The sequence below is a fragment of the Caretta caretta genome, chromosome 2, assembly GCF_965140235.1.
Source record: "Caretta caretta isolate rCarCar2 chromosome 2, rCarCar1.hap1, whole genome shotgun sequence".
NCBI classification, from domain to species: domain Eukaryota; kingdom Metazoa; phylum Chordata; order Testudines; family Cheloniidae; genus Caretta; species Caretta caretta.
In genome coordinates, this window is record NC_134207.1 from 111,603,564 (window position 1) to 111,629,516 (window position 25,953).

Consider the following 25,953-nt stretch of genomic DNA (forward strand, 5'->3'; position numbering starts at 1 on the left):
TTTCTGTCAGCCTAGCTACTGATGTGTGGGGAGGTGGAGCTCCTTCAGTGACTGAAAAACCCCTTCCGTTGCTGTACGAAGTATGTCTGCTGCAGTGCTGTATCACCATAGCTGTGCTTCTGTACCACCCGCAGTGCAGACATGGCCTAAGAGTGACTTATTTAAGTCTAGTTAAACTTGTTGCTAATCAATTTAAGATAATCCAAAGTAAGCCAAGTTTATGCCAGAATAAGAGCATCCACTCTGCCCCTTGTAGGAGTTTAACTAGATCTGTTTTAAAGTTAATACATGTTATCAGTACAACTCTGCTGTATAAACAGGCCCCAAACATCCCCCCTCATTTATTGTGATAAGGTAACTTCTCAGGTTTAAGTGCTTCATTTGTTAATGACAAATACCTTTTCTAGATGGTAAAGGCATTAGAGGTGCCTGGTAAATTTCTAAGATTGTATTGATTTAAAGATTATTGAAATAATCCATTTGCCTTGCTTTAAGATTTGTGTTCCCACATGCTCAGTTTTCAAAATTTAAAACTAAAATGTCTAATCCAGAAACTTTAGCAAAATGTGGACTTAAACACCAAAAGCCTAATAACCCCATTAATTGAATGTAAGTAGTTGCCATTGAAGCTGATGGCTATGATTGCGACCCAGAGGGCTAGTTTAAATTACTCCTTTTTCATTAACGTGGTTAGACATTGAGAAACAAAGATAAACTGAATTTTTCTCTTTTTCCCCTTCTAAGAAAAGAGCACACTATTGGTTTAATCTTGTGTCATATTACTATTACTGCAGTAGGACCCCTAGTCATGGATCAGGATCCTGTTGTGCTAGGTGCTGTACAAACAGAGAACAATAAGATGGTCCCTGCCTCAAAGAGCTTAAAATCTAAGTATAAGGCAAGAGATGACAATTGGGTATAAACACGGGAGCACAAGGAACCAATGAGACAATGGAAGGATTCAAAGAGAGGGTGACATAATCAAAGGGATGGGCTAGGAAAAGGATCTTGCAATCTGGGCTACGTCTAAGTCTTCCCAATTCTTTCAATGTGAAATCTCTGTAAATATGGCCTATTTTATCAATCCACACAGCTATCTTCTTTAAGCTCTCATCTTACTGAGTCTCAGTTTTTGTAACGTCCTTTTCTCAGGCCTTAACAAATGAAGTCTTTCTCCACACGTACCCATTCAGAATGTTTCTGCAAAGATAGATTTCAGAGTGGTAGCTGTGTTAGTCTGTATCAGCAAAAAGAACGAGGAGCACTTGTGGCACCTTAGAGTCTAACAAATTTATTTGAGCATAAGCTTTCGGGGGCTAAAACCCACTTTATCGGATGCATGCAGTGGAAAGTACAGTAGGAAGATATATACGTATATACACAGAGAACATGGAAAAAATGGGTGTTGTCATACACACTATAACGAGAGTGATCAATTAAGGTGAGCTGTTATCAGCAGGAGAAAAAACCTTTTGTAGTAATAATCAGGATAGCCCATTTCCAACAGTTGATAAGAAGGTGAGAGTAACAGTGGCTGCGGGGGAGAAATAAGCATGGGGAAATAGTTTTACTTTGTGTAATGACCCATCCACTCTGTCTTTATTCAAGCCTACTATAATGGTGTCCAGTTTGCAAATTAATTCCAATTCAGCAGTCTCTCATTGGAGTCTGTTTTTGAAGTTTTTGTTGTTGTAATATTGCGATTTTTAGGTCTGTAATCGAGTGACCAGAGAGATTGAAATGTTCTCCGACTGGTTTTTGAATGTTATAATTCTTGACATCTGATTTGTGTCCGTTCATTTTTTTTATGTAGAGACTGTCCGGTTTGGCCAATGTACATGGCAAGGGCGCATTGCTGGCACATGATGGCATATATCACATCATTAGACCCCGGACCTTGCACATCCCATGCTTCTGTGGCTTCAGAATGTGCTGTAGGAGTTCTGGAATCGCAGTTTAAAAAAAAACCACCTGTTTCTAACCCATATAGTTGGAAAAATGAGCAGAGTGCAAACAAGTGGATTGGTGCCTTCCTGAATCTGCAGACATGATGCTATGTGCACAATAGCTTTCCATCAGGTGCCAATAGAAGAGCAATAAACTCAAGTATGGAAATATTAGAAGAGCAGCGGTGGCAATCCTAGAATTACTCCTATACCCAGATCAGTTCTCCTCTGTCTCAGCCATTGGGCCTCTGTATGGTAGCAGAATGACTCTTGACAGGACATAATCTTTCAGAACTTGACTTGGTAGAGAGGTAAACCACTTCTTTGGTATTCATTCCTTATAGAATGCTGTAGCTTCAAAGTGACTTGTATGTATCAACAAAGCTTCTTAATGCCTACTTTGCTATGTTACTGATGGACCTGGAAAATTAGAGACCAAGCGTAAGTGGGTTGCCCTAGATCTCAAAGTAACTATATAGCAGAGACAAATTAGACCGTGGGAGTTCTTGGCTGTGTGCTAAAGCCATTAGAAAGAATTACCTGTATTTGTAATTAAGGCAGTGTCTTCTATTAGAAAGTGATTGCATATGTGACTCCATTTATGCTAGTTTCACAGCATATTCCAAGAGTATGTCTAGACAGCTGCTGGGAGGTGTGATTCACAGCTCTGCCATGTACATTGGCCAAACTGGACAGTCTCTACGCAAAAGAATAAATGAACACAAATCAGACGTCAAGAATTATAACATTCAAAAACCAGTGGGAGAACACTTCAACTTTCCTGGACACTCAATTACAGACCTAAAAGTGGCAATTCTTCAGCAAAAAAAACTTCAAAAACAGACTCCAATGAAAGACTGCTGAATTGGAATTAATTTGCAAACTGGACACCATTAAATTAGGCTTGAATAAAGACTGGGAGTGGAGGAGTCATTACACTAACTAAAAACTATTTCCTCATACTAATTTTCCCCCTACTGTTACTCACACCTTCTTGTCAACTGTTTGAAATGGGCCATCCTGATTATCACTACAAAAGCTTTTTTTTTTCTCTTGATAGCTGATGATAGCCCACCTTAATGGATTGGTCTCGTTAAGAGTTGGTATGGCAACCCCCATTTTTTCATTGTGTGTGTGTGTATACATCTTCCTACTGTATTTTCCATTGCATGCATCTGATGAAGTGGGCTTTAGCCCACAAAAGCTTATGCTCAAATAAAATTGTTAGTCTCTAACGTGCCACAAGTACTTCTAGTTCTTACAGTTCACATAGGCATTCAAGCACTAGCTCTGCTTGAGTTAGTGCACTAAAAATAGCAGCGTAGCTGAGGTAGAATAGGCTGTGGCTTGGGCTAGTCATCTGAGTAAACTCCTGCTCAACCCATGGGTGCATACTCAAGCAGCTATCCTAAGCCACTGCCTGTGCTGTCATGGCCACACTACTATTTTTAGCATGCTCTTCCCCTGAACCTGGGTCCACCTACATGTGTCCAAAGTAGTGTAGGTATGACTTGTTGCTCCTCGGCATAGTTCTCCACATTGGGGGTGCAAGCTGTACTCCTGGATCAAAACACCACTTAATGGCTGATAAGTAGAACCATCACTGGTATTTTTCTCTAGTTTAACCTCAGAATGCTGGATTGAGTGACTAGGGGGAATAAACTGGAATGTGTCTTTTGCAGAGCTGCTCCCTCAAATGTGTATGTATTACTTTCTCTAGTACAGTGTGTAAAGTTTTACGTTGCAAGGAAGAATGAAGTGAGCACAAACATACGGTTGTTCATTTGCAGAACTTTAATAGCATTAAAGAGAAGTGAGGGGCAGGGGACTTCAGTGATTCTGACTATAATCTGCCAGAGAAAATGTTGGCTCAGTATCTGTTGTGGTAATATAGTGTTTCCCTAATTTTGTTTTGAGTTAAACTAAAGCAGGGCCAAGATGAGAACTTTAATTTCTCTCTTTCTACCTCCAGTTCCAAAACACTTCAGCTTCCCCCAGTTTTCCGCTCCCCCTACTAATATTAAAAAACAGTGAGCTGTCGAGGCTTCATCAAACACTCTTGTGGCAATCCGATTTCTAGTCAGTTTGTCAGTGGTGTAGATAGTGGTGCCTGAGCAAAAGGATTTTGCAGTTGTATATGGGACCTGCTAATATTGTGGTAAGGTATCAGTTTAATGCATATTATTTGGTGTGAAGAATGTGCTGGCATTAGTATCTGCCTCGCTGATATTTCACATCTGGATTTACTTCTGGATTTGCAGGCATGAATTCAGAATGTCTGAATTTACGGCTTGGAGGCTCCACTTTTTTTAAAAAAAAATATAAATATGGAAACTGTTACTAGGAAGCTTCTGATATACATTGGGCAACTGAATTAATGAAGATGCTTCACTCCAAAATGTGTGAACGTGCATGCATAAGTTTAAAATATCTAATTCCCTTTGTCAGTTTTGAAATTGGAGGGAGAAGTAACTCTTCACTAAATAAAAGGAATTCCAGGATTTTAGAGGGAAATTCTTACTGCTGAGGATGGTAGGTTTGTTTTTTTGTTTGTTTTTTTTAAGGCTACCAGCCTCTACCTTAAAACATCAGCTCTATTCCTGCTCCCCTCCTCTTCAGCCAATTTAAAACTGTGATTAGAGTGAGTGGCTTGACAAATTCTGACAATCCTGTTCCAGTATCATTTTCACAGCTCATTGTGGCTAAGTTGGGTGTTGGAGGGATTTTGGTGTAGGGAGAAAGGAAGAGAGTGAACACAAAATGTTTCAGATCTGGGAGCAGAGGGGAGATGGAGAAGAGAAAATAGAAAAGCAACTGCTTGATCTTAGGGTAAGAATTATAGTTGGTTTTTAGTTAACAATCCAATTAACTATACTCATTTAATTAGATTGGAACCCCAAACATAGAAACACACTTTTGAATTCCCTCTTTCACACTGTGTGGCAGGAGCGAGGATGAAGACATATTTGATGCATATACTAGAGTAGCAGGTATGCCTTTGAAAATGAAAACCCTAGTTCAGGTATCTAAATATGGATTTAGGAGCACAGTTTTAGGTGTCCACATTTGAAAATATTGGCTGTGGTCCTTTTAAAGAAAGCTTTTTGTAAAAATAGGACTTTTTTAAAAACCTGGTGGTCTTGTAATTACCAGTTCCGGTAATTACACTTACTTACCTAAGTTTTCTCTAATTTCAGTTGGTTTTAGGGCCAGATCCTCAGCTAGTGTAAATTGGCATTTGGACTCTAACACTGACATGCCATATTACATCCTCTGAGGGTCTGCCTCATGATATTCTTCACTTTCAGTCCTTAACATATCAAGTAGTGTCACTATACAGCTAAAAAGCTGCTACATTGTAGAGATCTGAGTGATTTATGGGTGTGTAAAAAAGTTTATGAAGCACTTTTGGGATCATTTATGATGAAGGATAATATATAAATTAAATTTACCAAAACTTTTAGCTTAGCATCAGTAAAATTTTACTGTTTAAAAATCAATTAAGTGTAGCAGAAAGGATTAATAGTTGGGTTTTCTCTTCTGTAGTGTTGGTTAATTTATATGCTCCTTCCCAGTAAAGCATGCCCATTCTATGTCTGTTAGTTTGGTCTTCTGCCTCTCTTTAAGAATTTTGGTTGGAGACAGTATTAGTCTTGGGAACCTCTGTTTTCCACATGTCTGTACACCACTTATGAAAAAGCAATCACTGCAACTCATAAATATGTGCTCTGTACCTCGAAAGACATGTAAAACATATTTAAGCTATAAGGCTATATAAACATCAAGCAGTTCTGATGACGACATGCAAACCACCAGGGAGGAGGTTGGCCTGATCTCTTCAGAACCTAGAAATATTTGCATAGTCTTGTTGTTCAGCTATTTTTTTTTAAATGTAATTTAATTTCATGAAAAAATTAAACAAGAGAATCACTTTCTTGAGTTGTGTAATAAAATAGCATCCTGCCTTGTGATCTCTCTCGGTGGGATAAGAGACCCTCTGTCCAGTTTCTTGGGTTAGGGTCTGTCATAAATATAAAGGGCTACCATCCTGATTTTACAGGGGGGATTTATTTATTTCTATTTACTTCTATTTTTTATTAAAAGTCTTCTTGTAAAAAAACTGAATGCTTTTTCATTGTTCTCAGATCCAAGGGTTTGGGTCTGTGGTCACCTATGCAAATTGGTGAGGCTTTTTATCCAACATTTCCCAGGAAAGGGGGGGTGCAAGTGTTGGGAGGATTGTTCATTGTTCTTAAGATCCAAGGGTCTGGGTCTGTAGTCACCTAGGCAAATTGGTGAGGCTTTTTACCAAACCTTGTCCAGGAAGTGGGGTGCAGGGTTTTGGGAAGTATTTTGGGGGGAAGGACGCGTCCAAACAGCTCTTCCCCAGTAACCAGTATTAGTTTGGTGGTGGTAGCGGCCAGTCCAAGGACAACGGGTGTAATATTTTGTACCTTGGGGAAGTTTTGACCTAAGCTGGTAAAGATAAGCTTAGGAGGTTTTTTTCATGCAGGTCCCCACATCTGTACCCTGGAGTTCAGAGTGGGGGAGGAACCTTGACAGGGTCTGATTCTCCACTCCTTTTCAGCTGGTGTGATCATTTTCACCTGTGCAAAGTGGGTGTAAATGATGACTAAGGGTGCAAGGAACAGAGAATCGGGTCCTCCATCTGCTGCAAATGCCTTCCTGTGAATTTTAGCTCCCTTGAGTCTGTTTCTAGAATTGGAGCTTGGTTCTGCTGGAACTAAAAATTGACTTGTTTTGTGGTATTTGTATTTGCTTTGGAATGCAAGTAGTTAAACCCTTTTTTGTAAAAGGGACTGTATCACTAAAAATAGCAGCCATTATACTCTGTAGTGCACCTCTCTCTGAGCAGCGTGCACCAATGAACCCGTGCACTGGAACTGGTTTTGGGAGGAGGAGCAATGTTGGACAGCATATGGAATGAAAGGTGGACACTGTTAGGCTAAAATAAATTATTTGTGGTACAAACAAGACCAAAGATTATTAAAAGAAAAATGTTAAAAATCTAACTTCTCATCCTTTTATGATTGTTTTGCTGAGCTTGGACAACAATGATGGACAGATTAGTTGCACCTGTGTTTCTAATCTTCTTCAGGTTTTTGTACACGAACGCAATGCTGTATTATTTGCATTGCAAACAGCACAGTGGATTTTTTTTTTTTTTTTTTTGGTAAACTTCAACAGAAGCAGGGCAAATCCTCTTCCCTGATCCCCATTCTGATCATCATGGGAACATCAGCATTGTCCACTCCAAATATATTTTTTTAAAAGGCAGCCTCCAAATAATTATAAGATTCGTTTTAAAAATCCATGATTTTGAAGTTCTTATTTACTTTCTGACTCTTGAGGCTTTGGGTACATTCGGGTCACGTTTTCAAGCTTTTCAAGCAACCATGAGGGCTAGAAATGTATGTGTTTATCTGTATGCACGTATCAGATATTTTAAACAGAAGAGGTTCTCATGTATTTACAGGACTCTAGGAACTGAGGCTTTAAAGAAAACACAAATATCATGACTCTCAAAAAAGTCACGAGCTGATAACACTTGGAACATGGCTGTTTGCTTGGGGTTATACAAAGGCATATTCTCTCACAATGTGAATTTGGGGCAATGTTTGGCCTGACTGTCCCTCTCTGAGCCTTCTTGTGCTGAAAAGTGCAACTGAATATTTAATTTTCCCCTGACCACAACTACCAGAGACCTGCAAAGTTATTTCAACAACATTTCACCCAAAAATTGTCCTTCTAACCTAATTCTGCAAATTATCAGACTATGGTGAGAGTGATGTTTCTGTTTTTTTTTTTTTAAGTTAATTAAATTGGACTGCATTTGAACCGCATTGACTTTAGCCTTCCTCCAGATCATTGCAAGAGTCTGGTTGGACGATTTTCAACTACTGTACTGTGTTTTGAGGAATATTAAGTCAAAGTTCAAATCTCCTCTACTGTTTAGAATAGGATCTGCCCTTTGAAGATAGCTGCTTAGTTCATCACTTGACAAACATAGCTTAAATGGGTTGCATATTCCTGCTTTTAAAAGTGTCCTCTCTTGTGTGTACCACAAATGGTTGATCTGTTAGCTGATAGTAATGACTATTGGTGACTTCTAATTTGTGGAATTGGGGGTGCAGTGCATACAATTAAATAGTAGTGGAAAATCAGCAAACTAGGAAACTTACAGTCTAGCAGGAGTTGTAAAGGAGAAGTTGTAGTGAAAGTCTGTAACACTTTTTGGGTTGGTTATCTCCTGAGTAGAGTCTGACCCCTTTGCGACCTTTCTGGGGGTTCTGAGTGTACATTTCTTTCCAGGTTGCATGAGTAAGGCAGGATCTTTCCTTCTGTGAGTGTTCTACCTTAATAAAATCTTTCCATTGTTGTCTAGCCCTGCTGAGTGTGTTTCCCTGCTGATCTAAGATCTGCTTTTAAAAAGACTTTAGAGCTTGCCAGAATAAAACCTCCGTAAGCAGAAGTTGGGGAAATAGTCGATTTTGTAAAACTAGCTTTGGGCAAAAGAGGCTGTTTTACAGTGACTTCCTTCCCACCACCTTTAACTTAAAACTTCAATTATGAAAGTTTTTAAACCATAATTTGCTAAAAGAAAAACCTGCTTCCAAATACAGTAATCTGGGTCAAAAATTGTATGTATGTATTTATTTCCTTCCTATTTGTAACCATGTTTTTTCTCCAATGAAATGTAAACAAATCCTAGATGTAAAATTCTTTGGGAGTAAATGTTGCTGAGTATCATACTCCATAAATCCTGTCTACAGAGAAAAGGAGTTAAAGCAAAGGGTGACTATAATAGCCCTAAGGAACTAAAAACAGTGAGTACCTTCCAATGGAAGTTTTTTTTCCTTGTAATACAAAGGACAAATTACCATCCATCCCCTAAATAGAAGCAAAGCTTTTTTGGTTTTGGCATTAAATGAAGATAGTGCAATCAAGAGGAAGTGGCTACAGAAAGATGAGTTGTGAATCTGCTGAAGGTGGCTAGCTATACAGCTATTTTCAGCTAATTCTTTGCACTTAGTTTTCATTTTTATTAAACACTAAAAGGTATATTTAGTGATCACTAAGGTTGTTCTTTATAAAAAGGCTGTTCCATGCTTAAGTAATAGGGTTTGGTGATGAAAAATGAGTGCTATCCATCTAAACATTATTGTGTTCTTTCCCCCTAGCCAGAACACATAGGGGGTGTCAAGGTTCCTCCCCCACTCTGAACTCTAGGGTACAGATGTGGGGACCTGCATGAAAAACCTCCTAAGCTTATCTTTACCAGCTTAGGTCAAAACTTCCCCAAGGTACAAAATATTACACCCGTTGTCCTTGGATTGGCCGCTACCACCACCAAACTAATACTGGTTACTGGGGAAGAGCTGTTTGGACGCGTCCTTCCCCCCAAAATACTTCCCAAAACCCTGCACCCCACTTCCTGGACAAGGTTTGGTAAAAAGCCTCACCAATTTGCCTAGGTGACTACAGACCCAGACCCTTGGATCTTAAAAACAATGAACAATCCTCCCAACACTTGCACCCCCCCTTTCCTGGGAAGTGTTGGATAAAAAGCCTCACCAATTTGCATAGGTGACCACAGACCCAAACCCTTGGATCTGAGAACAATGAAAAAGCATTCAGTTTTTTACAAGAAGACTTTTAATAAAAAATAGAAATAAATAGAAATAAAGAAATCCCCCCTGTAAAATCAGGATGGTAGATATCTTACAGGGTAATTAGATTCAAAAACATAGAGAACCCCTCTAGGCAAAACCTTAAGTTACAGAAAAGATACATAGACAGAAATAGTTATTCTATTCAGCACAATTCTTTTCTCAGCCATTTAAAGAAATCATAATCTAACACATACCTAGCTAGATTACTTACTAAAAGTTCTAAGCCTCCATTCCTGTTCTGTCCCTGGCCAAGACGACTACAGACAGACACAGACCCTTTGTTCCTCTCCCTCCTCCCAGCTTTTGAAAGTATCTTGTCTCCTCATTGGTCATTTTGGTCAGGTGCCAGCGAGGTTACCTTTAGCTTCTTAACCCTTTACAGGTGAGAGGAGCTTTCCCCTGGCCAGGAGGGATTTCAAAGGGGTTTACCCTTCCCTTTATATTTATGACAGGGGGCCTCTGGTCTTCTGAGGGTTTAATTTCTATTTTTGGAATACATACCCAACATGGCAAAGCCACATCAGTCTGGCTTTTGATTTTTGTTAGGTGGGGTTGTTTTTTGGGGAAACCATGAGTGAGTAAAAGTGTGAGTGAATCTAATACTTATGAAGGGAAAAGACTTGTAGAGAATGGCTTGAGGCAAATTTATTGTAGCCAGGTGTTGAGCAAGCTTCACTACAGGTGCACACACCTTCTTACCTCTAACCTTCAGCATTCCACATGAGCTTGTACTAGGTATCTTTTTGATTAGAGATTGCTGATCATGTCCCATTTCTCCCCCATCTATTCCAAAGTACTTGCAAATATCATCTGAAAGTCTATTCGGAGAACAGTTTAATGACTACAGTCTGGACCTGCAGAGTAACTTCGGACGCTTAACCTTTAAAGTTTTTTGTGTGAAATTTACTGCAATGTTTATCTTCCCTCGCTGAGTCCTATCCCCGTGGCAAGGTAAAGAGTAAATTACCAAGGTAAATTAACATAGGCTGGCAAGCAGGAAGTAATGGGTTCGGGGATCACATGGCCAATTAGAATGATATGTGGGAATCATTTGGATTTTAATAAAAGAAAAACAAACTCAGGCACAAACTATTTGCAATAGTTTTATTTAACTTAAAAAACCAAGAAACCCACTACATTCGATTGTCATCACTAGAATAACTTTGCTTGTATGCAGTATTGCAGTCTCCCACCTTTCCTCTATTTTTGTCGTCTTAGATTTTAATCTCTTCAAGACAGAGATTCTCTTCCTCCTTTGGTTGGAAAGCATCTGGCATATTTTGGGCACTTTTGTATTTCTAAACAATTAATAGTAAGATTATTTCAGAGAACAACTAATAAAACACTTTTTTTTTTAAACTACTACTTAAAATGTCAGAGAATGTCCTTTTCCTGCTTAAGTAAAGATACAACCAAACTCCATAAGCTGATTTGTCTGTTGGAGCAGATGAGGTTATTCATGGAACCCTAATCCTCCATAAGTAAGTAATATACTTTTGATGATGTCCTCAAAAGGCTCCTGCTCTTGTGCATAAAATGGAACGTCTGCAGTTTAGCAGCTGAATGTGTTTGACTCTGTTCCCACAATTTCATGTCAAAAAGCGAAACCAATCCCCATAACACACAACCCCAAAGGAGTAGTAAAGCATTACATTAAAATGCATTAGGAAACCTTCAGTGTGCACCAGAAGGATCTACGTGGCCCAATTAATGTCCAACATGTTTGTGCGCTGTGGAAATTGTACGCCCATAGTGCACATTACCCTGCTGTGTAGACAAATCCTTAGCTGTGTTTCCTTCTGAAGGCTTATCCCACAGTTTTGAGAACAGGTCCCAGACTGACTCTGGGAGATTCTGAAAGGCCACCTGTGCAGGGTTGGAGAATAGTGGAAGGACTGTTTGAACCATTAGTGCTATTACACAAGTGACCTCCATGCACATTGGCAACTAAATGGAGTTTGGCATGCACCCATATAGCTTGGAGCCCTTTTGTGTGTGGATTGGATGCATTTTACAAGCCTGTTAGGAGGCTATTCTTAGAAGAAGCTAAAGTGCCATTACTTCATTGAGTAAGAGATGTTGTTTTTAAAAAAAAAAAAAGCTGTCCTACATTGTTCACACGAAATTAGTGGTTCTCAACCGGGGTACGTAGAAGTCTTCCAGGGGGTACATCAGCTCATCTAGATATTTGCCTAGTTTTACAACAGGCTACATAAAAAGTGCCAGTGAAGTCAGTACAAACGGAAATTTGATACAGACAATGACTTGTTTATACTGCTGTGTATGCTATACACTCTTAAATGTAAGTACAATATTTTATATTTCAACTGATTTATATCTATATGGTAAAAATGAGAAAGTAAGCAATTTTTCAGTAATAGTGTGCTGTGACACTTCTGTATTTTTATGTCTGATTTTGTAAGCAAGTAGTTTTTAAATTATGTGAAACTTAGGGGTACGCAAAACAAATCTGAAAGGGGTACAGTAGTGTGGAAAGGTTGAGAGCCACTGTACTAGAGCTCAATTTGTTACACAGTTTGGCCTTCTCCAATGCTGGTTAGCAAAGTCACTCTTTTTCCCTTGAAGCACCTCCCCCCACCCCCCTCCAAAAAAACAACAAACAACCCCAAAACAAAAACAACTTTCTGTTGGATAGCCTTCTGTTTGCTTGGTTTATGTTCTAGTGGGACAAAATAGCTGTAGGTATTTTCTTGAAACGTCTGCTTAGTGGATCGTAATCTCTTCTCCTGAAGTTGCTTCCTGGGCCTAAAGCTGGAAAGAATAAAAACAACAAAACTACTTTCAACCTGAACTGTACCGACTCTGTGGGCAAGCACATATCCACAGCAAGTTTATATGTAAGAAATGTACTACTTATTCTCTTAGGAAGCACATGAATGAAATGACTGGATGTGACTAGGCTGGCTTTCTTCTTGAGCTTCCAACTTGAACTGGAATTCTGCAGTTCAGGGTGAAACTGAAGCTTGTCTGAAAGCTACTTCAGGGCCTTTAAAATCTGAAGTGTCTCTAAACTTTTAAAAAAAAAACCCTTGTCCCTGTGAACAGACTATTAGTCCGTCATGTGTATTGGTCTGTCTTGTCTGTATGTGTACAAATATTTAAATACTTTTACTTTGTTGTCTTCAAAACTGGATTTTCTTGGACCTGTGCTATAATTGTGTGTGGATTGTACTACTTTCCCTCCTCCCTATGCCTTCATTCCTCTGTAGGTAGGGGGGTGTAGAGGTGAAATCTTGATTTTGATGTCTTTGTCAATTTAATTTGTAAAACCTGCTGCTTAAGTGGGGATTTTATTAGTTGTTTAAATTAGTCTAAAACTCTTGAACAATAAATAATAATTTGAATGTCCAGTATGTCATTTAAAAATATATATGAAGCCTTGCTCTGAAATGCAATTTGCTTTTTTTACACATTTGCCCTGTGCCCACTTTGGAATGAATTTGACAACTGTGGTCGGAAGTATTTGTTGCTTTTTACTAATATTCAGTTACAACACGAAAAGAAATGCAAAGAAATTCTAATCCTCTAGGAACATTTTATCCTTCTGCATCTGCCATTTGGTCAATAGATCAACTATGTAGCTTAAATTTTTAAAAAAATGTTTGTCTATGTGACTATACACAATCTTTTTGGCTTCCCATTCCTTCCATCCCTGCTCTATTTTCTTTCTAATATTGAAGCTTCTATTCCGTGTTCTGAAGACAAGGCATGTCATGGAATTCCTTTTAATGATACTGCTGTAGTATAGTCAATGCCTGTGAAATAGCTGCTCCCAATCGGCTCAGCAAGAAGTTGTGTGAGGAGGCTTTTATGGGAGGGGCATGGCTTACCATAGTGACTTAAATCCAGGGCTGGCTTCACCTTCTGACAGTTTTGATTAATTGATGATTGATCAAGGAATCCTGGGTTTGAAAATCCTATTTGGAGAGGTTCTGGTTGTACTTGGCTCCATGTGAGCCATAAACTATGCCACTAATTCAGTCACAACACAAGGTTCTTTTTAACTGCTTACAGACAGGAGAATAATGACAACATTTGAAAATACAGATAGTTCATTTCAAGTTATGAATGAAATTTATGAGCCAATTATGGAGTAGCGGAGTGTTTGAAAGACTAAGCAGCCACGTGTTCTCACTGCCAGTTTGTTTTTGTGCTGTGGAATCAGTCCTCCCTGAAGCTCTTGTTAATACAGGATCCCATAACCATATCGGAGTCCGACAGTACCTCCTGTAACTAACATAACAAAGTCCACATGCTCAGCTTCGGACTGTTTTGAAGAAAGATTGATGCTACCCAGGCCTACAAACTCATTGCTAAAGGACCGTTCACAGTAACGGGGCAAGTAGCGTGTGTGTCATAAATATAAAGGAAAGGGTAAACACCTTTAAATCCCTCCTGGCCAGAGGAAAAACCCTTTCACCTGTAAAGGGTTAAGAAGCTAAGATAACCTTGCTGGCACCTGACCAAAATGACCAATGAGGAGACAAGATACTTTCAAATCGGGACGGGGGGAAAAAAGGGTTCTCTCTGTCTGTGTGATGCTTTTGCCAGGACCAGAGCAGGAATGCAGGTCAGAACTCCTGTAAAGAGTTGGTAAGCAATCTAGTTAGATATGCGTTAGATTCTGTTTTGTTTAAATGGCTGATAAAATAAGTTGTGCTGAATGGAATATATATTCCTGTTTTTGTGTCTTTTTGTAACTTAAGGTTTTGCCTAGAGAGATTCTCTATGTTTCTCTATGTTTTGAATCTGATTACCCTGTAAGGTATTTACCATCCTGATTTTACAGAGGTGATTCTTTTACTTTTTCTTTAACTAAAATTCTTCTTTTAAGAATCTGATTGCTTTTTCATTGTTCTTAAGATCCAAGGGTTTGAGTCTGTGCTCACCTATGCAAATTGGTGAGGATTTTTATCAAGCCTTCCCCGGGAGAGGGGGTGTAGGGCTTGGGGGGATATTTTGGGCGGGAGACGTTTCCGAGTGGGCACTTGCCCTGTTCTTCGTGTAACACTTTGGTGGTGGAAGTGTTTAATCTAAGCTGGTAAGAATAAGCTTAGGGGGTCTTTCATGCAGGTCCCCACATCTGTACACTAGAGTTCAGAGTGGGGAAGGAACCTTGACTGTGTGTAACAAACAAAATAGGGTAGAAGTCTTTACATCTGTAATATCAATTGACTTGTCTCATGAGCTGTAGCTGTGACATGAATCTTGAAGACTGGAGTAGGGTGTGTGATTGATATTAGACTAGTCTTCAAACATAGATTGAACATTGAATTCTAATTTCGCTATCCCAAATCAGAATGTTACCTTCTTTTTTAAAAAATAAAAAGCATGGGGTGTTTTTGTTGTGAGGCGCAAGAACAGAAATATATTGTAATGCTGGTAAATCCCTCCTGTTGAGGAGTCTGACAAGCTATTGAGATATTAAGTGAGAGGGACTTCACAGTGGACATTTTGGGCTTCTGTGAGTTTACATTTGTAGTTAGAAATTTCTCATTTAAATCTTTATAAGATGGATCATTATCAAGTGTTATGTTTTCGCATGTTAAGAATCTTGATTTAAAGGATGAGAGTTGATAAAATTTTTTCTACTGGTGCCATTAAAACTTATTTCTGTGATATGTACAAATAGCCATCTAAAATTAATGCCTTCATCTTGCTCTTGTCACTTGTCCTTCAGGGCTGTATTTTTCCACACAACATTAGTGTGTGAATTTGGATAGGAAAGGGAAAACCCCAAAACCCAATTAATGCAACATTAAAGTTCTGACTTTCACTTGGTCATGAATCCGGAATTCAGCAGTACTGCTTCTAGAGCAACCTTACCTATGTCCCATTGAGTGTAAGCTGAGTAGTAAACCATGTTGCAGTTTCTTTTAAGCTTGTAATGAAAAACGCCACTGTGGGCCAGAAATACTTTAGAAATACTTACTGTTACCTTCCTGACTCCTCTGCACTTTAAAAATTTCTATTATAAGAGCCCATTTTACATAATTCTTATTAAATAAAAAATACCGGCAGGTTAAGAAATGCTATTCAGCCAACTGGAAGAGGTTTCATAGAAGACAAAATAGCAGCTGAAGTCTTGTGCATCAAATAAGGTTGACCTTGTGATTTCTGTAAGATTTGAGGCAGGGGAATGGAATTGGGTTGATCCACGTGCTATGTGTTACTAGAGGTAATTACCCCTCAGTTGCACCACATCCCATATTCTGTAATTCTCTCTCACAGTGAATCTCCATAAGCACGGAGCCCAAAGCGGTTGTGTTTGTGTCAAAGATGGTTAAACTTGATCAAGTGGATGGAGATTGTCAGTTTGGTAAAAATAGTTTCAGTGCAGTGAGAATAAAATCCACTTTCCAATGGTTTTAAAAAAATAATTAGAGGATAAACAGCAAACAGCTTAATCCAGGAGTTAAAAGGGAGGAGGAGAAACCAGGATTGTGAAGTATGGATTAAAGCAGGGGTGGGCAAACTGTTCGGCCCGAGGGCCACATATGGGAATAGAAATTGTAGAGCGGGCCATGAATGCTCACAAAATTGGGGTTGGGGTGCAGGAGGGGGTGAGGGCTCTGGGGTGGGGCCAGAAATGAGGAGTTTAGGGTATGGGAGGGGGGCTCTAGGCTGGGGCGGGCGGGGGCTCCAGTTTGGGGGGGGGCTCTGGGATGGGGCTGAGGATGAGGAGTTTAGGGTGTAGGAGGGTGCTCTGGGCTGGGACTGAGGGGTTTGGAGGGCAGGAAGGGAATCAAGGCTGGGGAAGGGGGTTGGGGCGTGGGGAGTGGCTCGGGTACCTCAGGCGGCTCCCAGAAGCAGTGGCCAAGGCCCCCTACTGGCTCCTATGTGGAACTGCGGCCAGGCGGCTGAGTGCTGCCCCGTCTGCGGGTGCCACAACTGCAGCTCCCATAGGCCGCAGTTCCCAGCCAGTTGAAGCTGCGGGGGCAACATTTGGGTCAGGGGCAGCATGCAGAGTGGAGCCCCCTGGCTGCCCCTTCGCATAGGAGCCAGAGTGGGGCCATGCTGCTGCTTCTGGGAGCCCTGTGGAGCGGCCCCCAACCCTGCTCCCCGGCTAGAGCACTGGACTGGGGCAAGCCCCAGACCCCACTCCTCAGAAGGAGCTTGAGGGCCGGATTGAAACGGCTGGAGGGCCCGATCCGGCCCACGGGCTGTACTTTGCTCACCCCTAAATTAAAGGATACTTTTTTGGCTAGGTGCAACAAAAGTGCACGTGAAAATTGAAGGAAGGTAGCCTGTGGACAGCAAGGCAGAGATAAAGGAGAAGAAACTGAGGGATTGGGTCTGAAGAGAGACACTCTGGATGCCAGAGTAGAGCTGGTCAAATAGTGGGACAGAATTTGTATGAAAACCTAGTCCCTTGTTTTGTCAGAATTCAAAACCTGGACATTTAATTTCAGAATTTTAATTACCTGCTTGTGTGCGCTGTCCTGTATGTCACCTTCCCTAAACCATTAGACAGTGGTTTGAGAGGGAGGAAAAGTTCCTGTCATATAGCAACCTATGTGTTTTCCCCACACCCTTTCTTGAAGAGATTAGAGGCAAAGAACTTGCATAGCATGAAATGGGGCTAAAATAAGTGAGAGAATTGCAGAATTCTGGGGGGTATGGTAGGATTGAGGGATAGTTATGTCTAGTGAGAGAGAAGATTAAGACTGTGGGCACTTTTTAGGTTTTTAGAAATTATCGCACTGTGGCTTGGTCTTCACTGCTAAAAAAGGTAGGTATGTTTTTACCTTGGGGTAACTAATGCATGTGGAGCTTTTTGTGAGGTAAAAACACAGCTAAAACCAGTTTAGTTTAGTTTTACCATGAGGTAAACTCACTGAGATCAACCCTGGGAGGGGGAATAGAACTGTTTGGCTCGCAGTAAAACTAAATGCATGGTCTTCACTGCATCTGCACCTCAGGATAGCTCTTTGTGGTTAGTTACCATGAGGTAAATGACATCGACATAGTATCGAGTTCTCCTGAGTGTTTCATTTGAGGCTTACTCAGAACTTCATTTATAAGGTCAGGTAATTCCTGGTTTAAAATGAGGGCATTTAAAAAAACAAAACATGCAACTGAAATTCTGTAGCCCTATGGTATTCTAGTAGCAGATGGGTTGACTGATTACTAACTGGATTTCCCCTCTGTTCTTTACAGCACTTTATAAATGCTGAATTTTTTGCAAGGTGGAATTTGTTTTATAACTTGAATTTTTTTTGTGTATTTTTGAATTCTTAAAATTGTGACATTCCTCCTACTCTAGTTTACAGTACGGAAGAATGTCATCCTCATCAGATGCAATATTTTCAACAGTGTGCACATAATACTCAAAAAGGATATTAAAAGCTCAAATGGGAGTCTTCAGACAAAGGTTTAATATACCGTATCTGCTTGATCATAAGCCGGTTCATTTATAATCCAACCCCCCTCCCCAAAAGATGGAAAAGTAAAAATTGGCAAATTTTTATGGCCTATTCATAAGCCAACCTTATAATTCAGGGGGTGGCAAACTTTGGATCCCAGCCCATCAGGATAAGTCGCTGACGGGCCGAGACAGTTAGTTTGTTTACCTCAAACATCCGCAGGCACGGAGGTAAACCTAAGTAAACAAAATGTCCTGGCCCGCCAGCAGCTTACCCTGACAGGCTGGGACAGCAACTGGTGGGGAAATTTGCAGGGGGAGAAGCTGGGGGTCAGGGGAGTAACCCCTGTGACCACCCCCACCACATGACCTAACCCGGAACCTCCCCACATGACCCCTCCCCACACCACCCCATCCCTAGCCCGGGACCCCCACACTCTCCCCATTCCATCCCTTCCCACCTTACCTAGGGCAGGCCAGGGAGGATGTCTCTGTCCTGGCCGGAGCTGCTCCAGCAGGCCGGGCAGTGCAGCCGCAGCTTGCCAGCCCCAGAGCTGCTGCAGCTGCTTTGGAGGCTGGGGGGAGAGCAGCGTGGCCAGAAGTGGAGAGACTCTGGCCCCGCCTCTTCACTTCTGGCTGTGCTGCCTCTCCTTCCCCTCTCTATTTGGGGGAGGGGAAGGGGCTGTGTCCCACCTCTCCCCCTCTCTATACCCATTCATAAGCCCACCCCCTTTTCTGATGCTTCCCTTTTTTTACTAAACAAATTCGGCGTATGAATGAGTATATATGGTAAATATTCTTGCCAGGTTATTCTGTCGTTAGTTCTTTATGAATCTTGGTCAGTTCAATCTTCCATGCAAATACCTGTTTGGGCTTCGTTAGGCTGAGTGAAAACTAGAAAGCACTTGCAGGCCAGTCTCGGAACACAAAGCATGCCTGCTGGTTCTGCTTGACAAATCCCAACTGAGTATCCATCAGTTGAGAGGGATAGACCTGGGAACAACAAAATGGTCATTCCTTTCTTCGCTCACCTTGTGACCACTTCTGGGGACTCTTTGCTGCTTGTCTGTCTGGAGGTGTTCTTGTAGAACTCTTCTTTCCACAGAGAGTCATTGTGTTTCTGGAATTAGTCTCCCCTGCTCACCCAAATGTCTTTGAAAAATTAATCTAATCTAGTTACAAAATGAGTAGTCCCTTTCGTTTCCATATTGGTTGGTTCTCTGGAATTGAAATTACAGGTTCAGAAATCTCTTCCCTTGGAAAACATACTTCTGATGCGTCCTAGTTTCTCTAAGCACTGTGTCTCCACTAACAGCTTTTTGCTAATATTATTCAATGTTGTCCCCTTTTTCTTTTAAAAATATGAAATTTTACCATTTTAGGTCTTGTATAAAAATACTTGTGAATTTTAGACTTTCAGAGTTTGCTGAAAATCTTTGTTTTTATGTTCTTGAACAAAATTCTTTACTTACTGTTTTACCAATATGTCCTTTCTGTTATCCTAATTTTATTCCCCTTCTCCCCACCCCATCCTCTTTCCCAGTTTCGCCTAATATGTTGTTACTGATTTTACCTGTTTGTAGACAAGTATCTGATTTCTAATTGTTGTTAGTGTTGATGCTCATTTTTGCACTCTGCAGAAAAGTGTCAGTTTAGAAGCGCCCTCTCTTTCTTGCACTTCTCTTAAATTTCCCTTCAATCAGGGAAAGACTGGTCTCTCTTCACCAATGTAATTGATGACAATACCTGATACTGAAGTAGTATTCCTGAGTGTCTTTGGCTTCAGATTGGGTACTTTGTGGTTCTGGTCTAGAAACATTTATTATAATTGTAATTTGTGTATTCTCTGTGGTGCCTACCCACAGCCTCAACCGTTTAGCTCCAGATTAGGCCATCTCCGTTCCTTTTGGGCTTTCGCCAGCTCTTTGGTGTATGATAGTAAAGCTCGTTGTGACCTACACTGAGACCACTCCCTGGTCCTAGGTCCCAGTCCTTAGATTAGACTCTGGGACTGCAGTGTCCATGCAGTAGCAGCACTCATCCCTCTTCCTGAAGCTCACGCTGTGCCGTTTCCTCTTGAGTGGCATCCCCATCTGTCAGTGGCAGGAGGGCTGGTGGCAGGGAGTCAGGGCTGGGAATTTCTGTCAGCCCTCTAGCCAGTTAGGGCTTTTTGGGAGGCCAAAAGATCAACTCTTCTCTTCTGCTTGCCCCTTAACTGATCAGTGTTCACGGTGCAGGGCTGGCCCTTTCACAGCACTGCTGCTTACGTATGAATTGGCAGGGGAGATGGAGGGGTGCCATAAGGAGACTAGTTTTCTCCAGTTGTTAGCAGCAGAGGGTGAGCAGATCAAAGGTGAAGGGAGGGAAAAGTAAGCTTCTCTTGTCTGCCCACATGAAAAGGTATTAAAGGTAGTAATAATACCTAGCTTTTACATGACGCTTTTCATCAGCAGATCTCAAAGGAGCTCAGTATTCATTAGCCCCACTTTATAGATGAGGAGACTGAGGCACAGAGAGAAGTGATTTGCCTAAGGCCATCCAGAAGAGCAGCAGTAGAACCAGAAATAGAACCCAGGTCTCCCGAGACCCAATCCAGTGCTCTGTTCACTAGACCTTGTCATGTATCCCTGTGTGTAAATTTAAATTTGTTAAGCCAACTGATTGGTGACAGTTTTCCCCAGTCTTCGTTTAGTAACTGGCAGAAGGAAGAAAGTAGTTGTTGACTAAGAATAAACAAATTTCAAGCATTCCTAGACTGGGAAACCTGCTTAGCTTTCCAAAATCGTTCTCCTTGGTGCTCCGCTAAAAGCGTAATTGGCTGACATTTTGCATGTGAGAGATTTACTCTACTGGCCCACATTCAGTTATTTTGTGTAAATGTTTTTGTGGGATTTATAAAATACCTCTCCAGACCATGTATATGTGTGTAAACTCTGGACCATTTCTTTTGAGAGAGTAATAACTAGTATTAGCTGTTGTGGCTTTGGCATGGAGGAAGATTTAATGAGGAATTCAGTTTACACTTTTAGTTAACCTCATGAGGATTTTGTTGGTTAAAAACTAAATATCTGCTTTTTCTGTCATACAGCTGTAACAAGGAGCTTGGCTTTCTTATGATTCTGAAAGAGGATGCATGCTTTAATATTAAATGTTTGAAATAATTAATGTAACTTAACGATTGCAGAAGTGTTCAGATTCTGTGCTAGATCTTGCATGAGTAGTCAGCTTTAGTTGAAAAGAAAATTTAGCCAATATCTGTTCTAGATTATATTTACCTTGATAGATAAATAGTAGCAAGAGGCATTTTGAAATATAGTTATTTTAAAATTCATGCTATTACTACACATCCCTGCTGTACCCAGATGAAACATTTTGCAGATGGATATTGCAAGTAAATAAAATATTGCTGATTCCAAGTGTCATTGATCTTTATTTTTGTGCCAGTGAGCTGGGATGATGTGGTAGATTAGTTTTGGGAGGAAGAACAATAATCTCAGCGAGAGTAACTTTTTTCTTAAGCTTTTTGGTTACTTTCAGAAGCACGTCCATTGATAATCAGTGTTTAATAGAAAGGAAGATCCGAACTGAAGTATCAATGGAATGCAGATAATTTCTGTTGTGTTCTCCAAAGTGCACTTCCTTGTTCTGTTTTTAGTGTATGGCAATTCGCATTTTCATTCAAGGTTTAATATTCTTTGGAGCTTTTCCTTGGAAAGGACTGTGCACATTTAACCCAGCTGGTGCAAAAAGATCCACATCATATTAACCGTGAAATCTGCAGGTCAGTTTTGGAATTTCAGTATTGTGTGTAACTTGTACCTTGCTAACCAGTTTGGATTCTTTTGCTCGGTGTAAGTTTCCCTTCCTCAGGCTCCTTCTGCAAATTGCCATATGCTTTCAGATGAGAATCAGTTTTGTACCACTACATGACTTTATGTAATAATGTGAACAGGTATCAGTTTTTTTTTAAGGTGGACTCTCTTGTTGTTGATTAAATAGGATATATTTTCTTGAAAATTTGGGCCTCTCAGTGACTTCATATGAGATTATATTGTTCCGACTTCTGGATTCAAGATCCTTAATCAAAACTGGCATTTTATTTGAGTAATGTAGTCTTAAACTCAAAACTCAAATGATTGGAAGAATGCTTAAAACCAGCAAGTGTTTTCCGGTATTCACTGTAGCACTCAGTCTCTTGGGCTCACCTGTTGCTAACAGAAGGAGAGAGAACAAAATTATGTGATTCCAGGATACATTTTGATGTCTGGTCGTTGTAAATGTTTTGTTTTTTAAATCTTTCTTCTCCTACTTTTTCCCTGACTCTCAAGATGGGGATAAGTTTAGAAGTTATTTTAATTCTGAATTATCTATTTCAGACAAAGAAGTCTCAAATTTTGTAATGACTACATTTGCTATCTGCAATAGTGCATGATTTGGGTGGCTCTGAATTGAGCAATGGATTGACTTTTTTAGGTTCCTCTAGTTTTTACTATTTTAACGTTCAATTTTGGACGAGTTGCCAGCTGGACTTTCCATGGTGTTTTATCTTCTGTGTCACTAAACTCTTCTTCTTTTATGTTGGTTATATTCACAGACTTGCTATATTGTTTTCTGTACTGCTTTGTCTTCTGTCCTGTTGCTGAAATCTTTATAATGTTTCTGAGAAGATTTTTTTTAAAATATTTTTTTTCTCCTTTTTGTCTATCTTGCAGAATATAGTGGCTTATTAAATGTTTCCTGTATCTTAAAGGGAACTAAGGTTAAAGCTGTCTGTAAAATTTTGGGGCTGTTTCTTTATCTATTTGCATAAAGCATTATAAAAACAAATATATGCAACTGTTAATATCCCATTTATGATGTCAGTGCAAAGAAAATTTATTAAGTTACACTACTTGTTTTTTAAAAACTTCAGAATCAAACAAGTGTCAATATAGAAAGAATCCAGTATCCCGTAACCCCAAATATTCTAATCCCTGTTATGAATTTTGGCTTTTGGACAAATTTATGGACTTTTACACAATTTTACAAAAATGCAGTGTTCCCCATAATCTCAGAAATAAGGTTTTAACCATGCTAAAGGTTCTTATCAAGGTGGATCAGGAACGTGAAATTATATGTAGTTGTGGAGAGTGTCTGTCTCCTGTTTTACCAGATGCAAAAGCCGATTCCATCCAAATAATGGCAACTTCCTTGGCAGAGAGATTTCAGAGTAGCAGCCGTGTTAGTCTGTGTTCGCAGAAAGAAAAGGAGTACTAGTGGCACCTTAAAGACTAACCAATTTATTTGAGCATGAGCGTAGCTCATGAAAGCTTATGCTCAAATAAATTGGTTAGTCTCTGAGGTGCCACTAGTACTCCTTTTCTTTTGGCAGAGAGAGGGGAAGCTGCAGAATTCTGCTACTCAGGGTGGCACTCTGATCACCTTTGTATGGTTTCTTTAAAGACTACTTTTTTTTAAACACTGTATTTCACCAGCGCTTCCCTATGGTGGTAGTGCAATGCAAGTACTGTGTAAAGCCTTGAACTACTAGACAGCCATCAATCCTAAATCTGTGTATTGGAAATGCAGGAATAATTTGTTTTTAATTTGTTTGGGGTAGGGTTTTTTGCATCTTAGTACATTAATTCATGGCGGCTCTCCTGTTAAATCATGATTAAATGTTTATTCAGGGGTCTTAATCAGTTAGATTAAAAGTTAATGGTTTATGCTGCATACCAGTAGTATATGTCAAAGATTCAAATTCTATTCCAAGACTAGAAAAAAAGCTTTTTTCTTTTTCTTTTCGTTTTTTGGCCTTCCTCTACAGCATGGGGCACAGGACACTTGCAGGTTTAAACTAGTGTAAATGGTGGATTCTCTATAATTTGAAGTCTTTAAACCATGATTTGAGGACTTCAGTAGCTCAACCAGGGGTTAAGGGTCTATTACAGGAGTGGGTGTGTGAGGTTCTGTGGCCTACAATGTGCAAGAAGGTCAGACTACATGATCATGATAGTCCCGTCTAGCCTTAAAGTCTGAGAGTCTACAATGGTAATGTTTCCTGAATTAGTTTAATGTGGTGGTGCTGCAAGAATGTTAGCCAGGAAAGGAATCAACTGAGGAAAGTGAAGTCTCAGTAGGAGAGATGGCAGAAGAAGACTCTATCCTTGCTCATGATTAAGGCTACGTTTTAGTCACGGGTATTTTTAGGAAAAGTCATGGACAGATCACGGGCAGTAAACAAAAATTCATGGCCGGTAACCTGTCCCTACCCCTGACTAAGTATTGGGGAGGGGTACGGCCCGGAGGGTGCCGCGGGTGCTCGGGGGGTGGGGGGGCGTTGGGGCTGGCAGGCTCCCTACCCGGCTCCACAGCTCCCCGGAAGCGGCTATGTCCCTTGGCTACTAGGTAGAGGTGTGGCTGGGCAGCTCTGTACGCTGCCTCCTCCCCGGAACTGTGGCCAATGGGAGCTGTGGGGGTGGTGCCTGCAGGCGGTGGCAGTGTGCAGAGTCCCCTGACTGCACCTTTCCCTAGGAGCTGAGGGATGTCATTGCTTCTGGGGAGCCCCCCTGAGGTAAGCACCACCTAGAGCCCTCAGCCCCTTCTGCGATCCAGTCCTGAGCCCCCCACCCAAACTCCTCCTGCTGCTGGGGGCGGGGTGGTGGCTGGCTGCTGCAGAAGTCACCTCTGTGACAAACTCGCAGCCTTACTTGTGATAGACTTTGCTGCCGGTCAGTTGAAGAGGAAAGAAGAAAGCTGTCAGTCAAAAATAGATCAGCTGAAATGTAGCAAAACCAATTAACAAATGTGTCTTTCTGTCTTAGCAAGATGGCCACTGCAAGCACTAGGCATAAATGCCAGTTATAATTAGTCATCCAGTTCTCCATGTGCCTGTCTGGCTGTGGCCTAGCTCTGCATGCTACTCCGCCATACCTTCAGTGGCTTTTCAGCCTCGGAGCAGTCCAACTATACCGTCAGCCAACCTATGCCAGTAGATGATGCAAATAGTTGCAATATGCAGAAAAAGCTAAGCCTAAATTTTGTTCCTGTTTGTTAGAGTATGATTAAAATCTGACTCTGTAGAGCACCCTTTTTCCTCTTATATCTCTCATCCCAAAGGATACTGAAGTTCTCAATAGGGTCCCTTAATGTGCCATTGGAATGGAACTGACAGATGTTTACATTAGAGATCAGCAGCACTGCACAACAGTTTAGCTCAGAAAATTAATGTATCTGAGGCTGTATTTACATTAGAGAATTGAACCATTGTCAACTGAAACTGTGGAGGAAATTGAGGTAGACGGAATGTAACTATCACAATTTTTAAAAATCCACCCAGAAAATGGGTTAATTCCCCTCTACTTTTTAAAAATACCATTGGATCTTTGATGACAAGAAAACAAAGCTGCCATTTTTACATGTGGTATGAAAGGATAGCACGATGTCCCCAAGAGAGAATGTTGAGATGCTGGTTCAATTCTGACTCGCAGGGAAGAATGCCACCTATGGGAAGTACTGCACACTCCTGCAGCACCTACAGTCTGTTTTTTCCATTCCAGAACTGATCAGGCCTGACCCTGCTCATGAGCTGTGTCAAGATCACAGCCCAAGAGGGTGGCAATATCTGCAAGCTGTATATAAGTGACCCTTCAAAATTAGAGCCCATCTCTACGTCTTCTCTGAATATGGGTAATATGGTCTATAGGCATTATTGGAGGAGTGTGTGTGCACGCATGGGGTAATATAGAATATGATCTTGGAGAAACCCAGAAGGGTTACACTGAATATTATGGAATAACATGCTGTGAACCAACAATATCTAGGAGAAGGAAAACTGATTTCAAACGAGGGCACACGGAGCTCTCTTAGCCTCTTCAGGCAAGTCTTTCTAGCAGAAAGAAAACCTGATTTCAAACTTGAGTGGTCCAAGCTTGTGAGTCTTAGAAGG

General features: G+C 40.7%; 1 protein-coding gene and 1 long non-coding RNA gene across 2 annotated transcripts in view; one reads left to right on the forward strand and one right to left on the reverse strand.

Annotated features, from left to right (window-relative positions):
• The window catches only part of JARID2 (jumonji and AT-rich interaction domain containing 2), a 306,448-nt gene that overhangs the window by 31,494 nt on the left and 249,001 nt on the right, over positions 1–25,953 (forward strand). The window lies entirely within an intron of this gene.
• LOC125632167 (uncharacterized) lies at positions 476–18,612 on the reverse strand. Its single transcript, XR_007355212.2, has 3 exons — positions 18,493–18,612; positions 2,487–2,645; positions 476–2,366 (listed from the first exon to the last, which is right to left on the reverse strand). It is a non-coding gene; the product is annotated as an uncharacterized LOC125632167 (long non-coding RNA).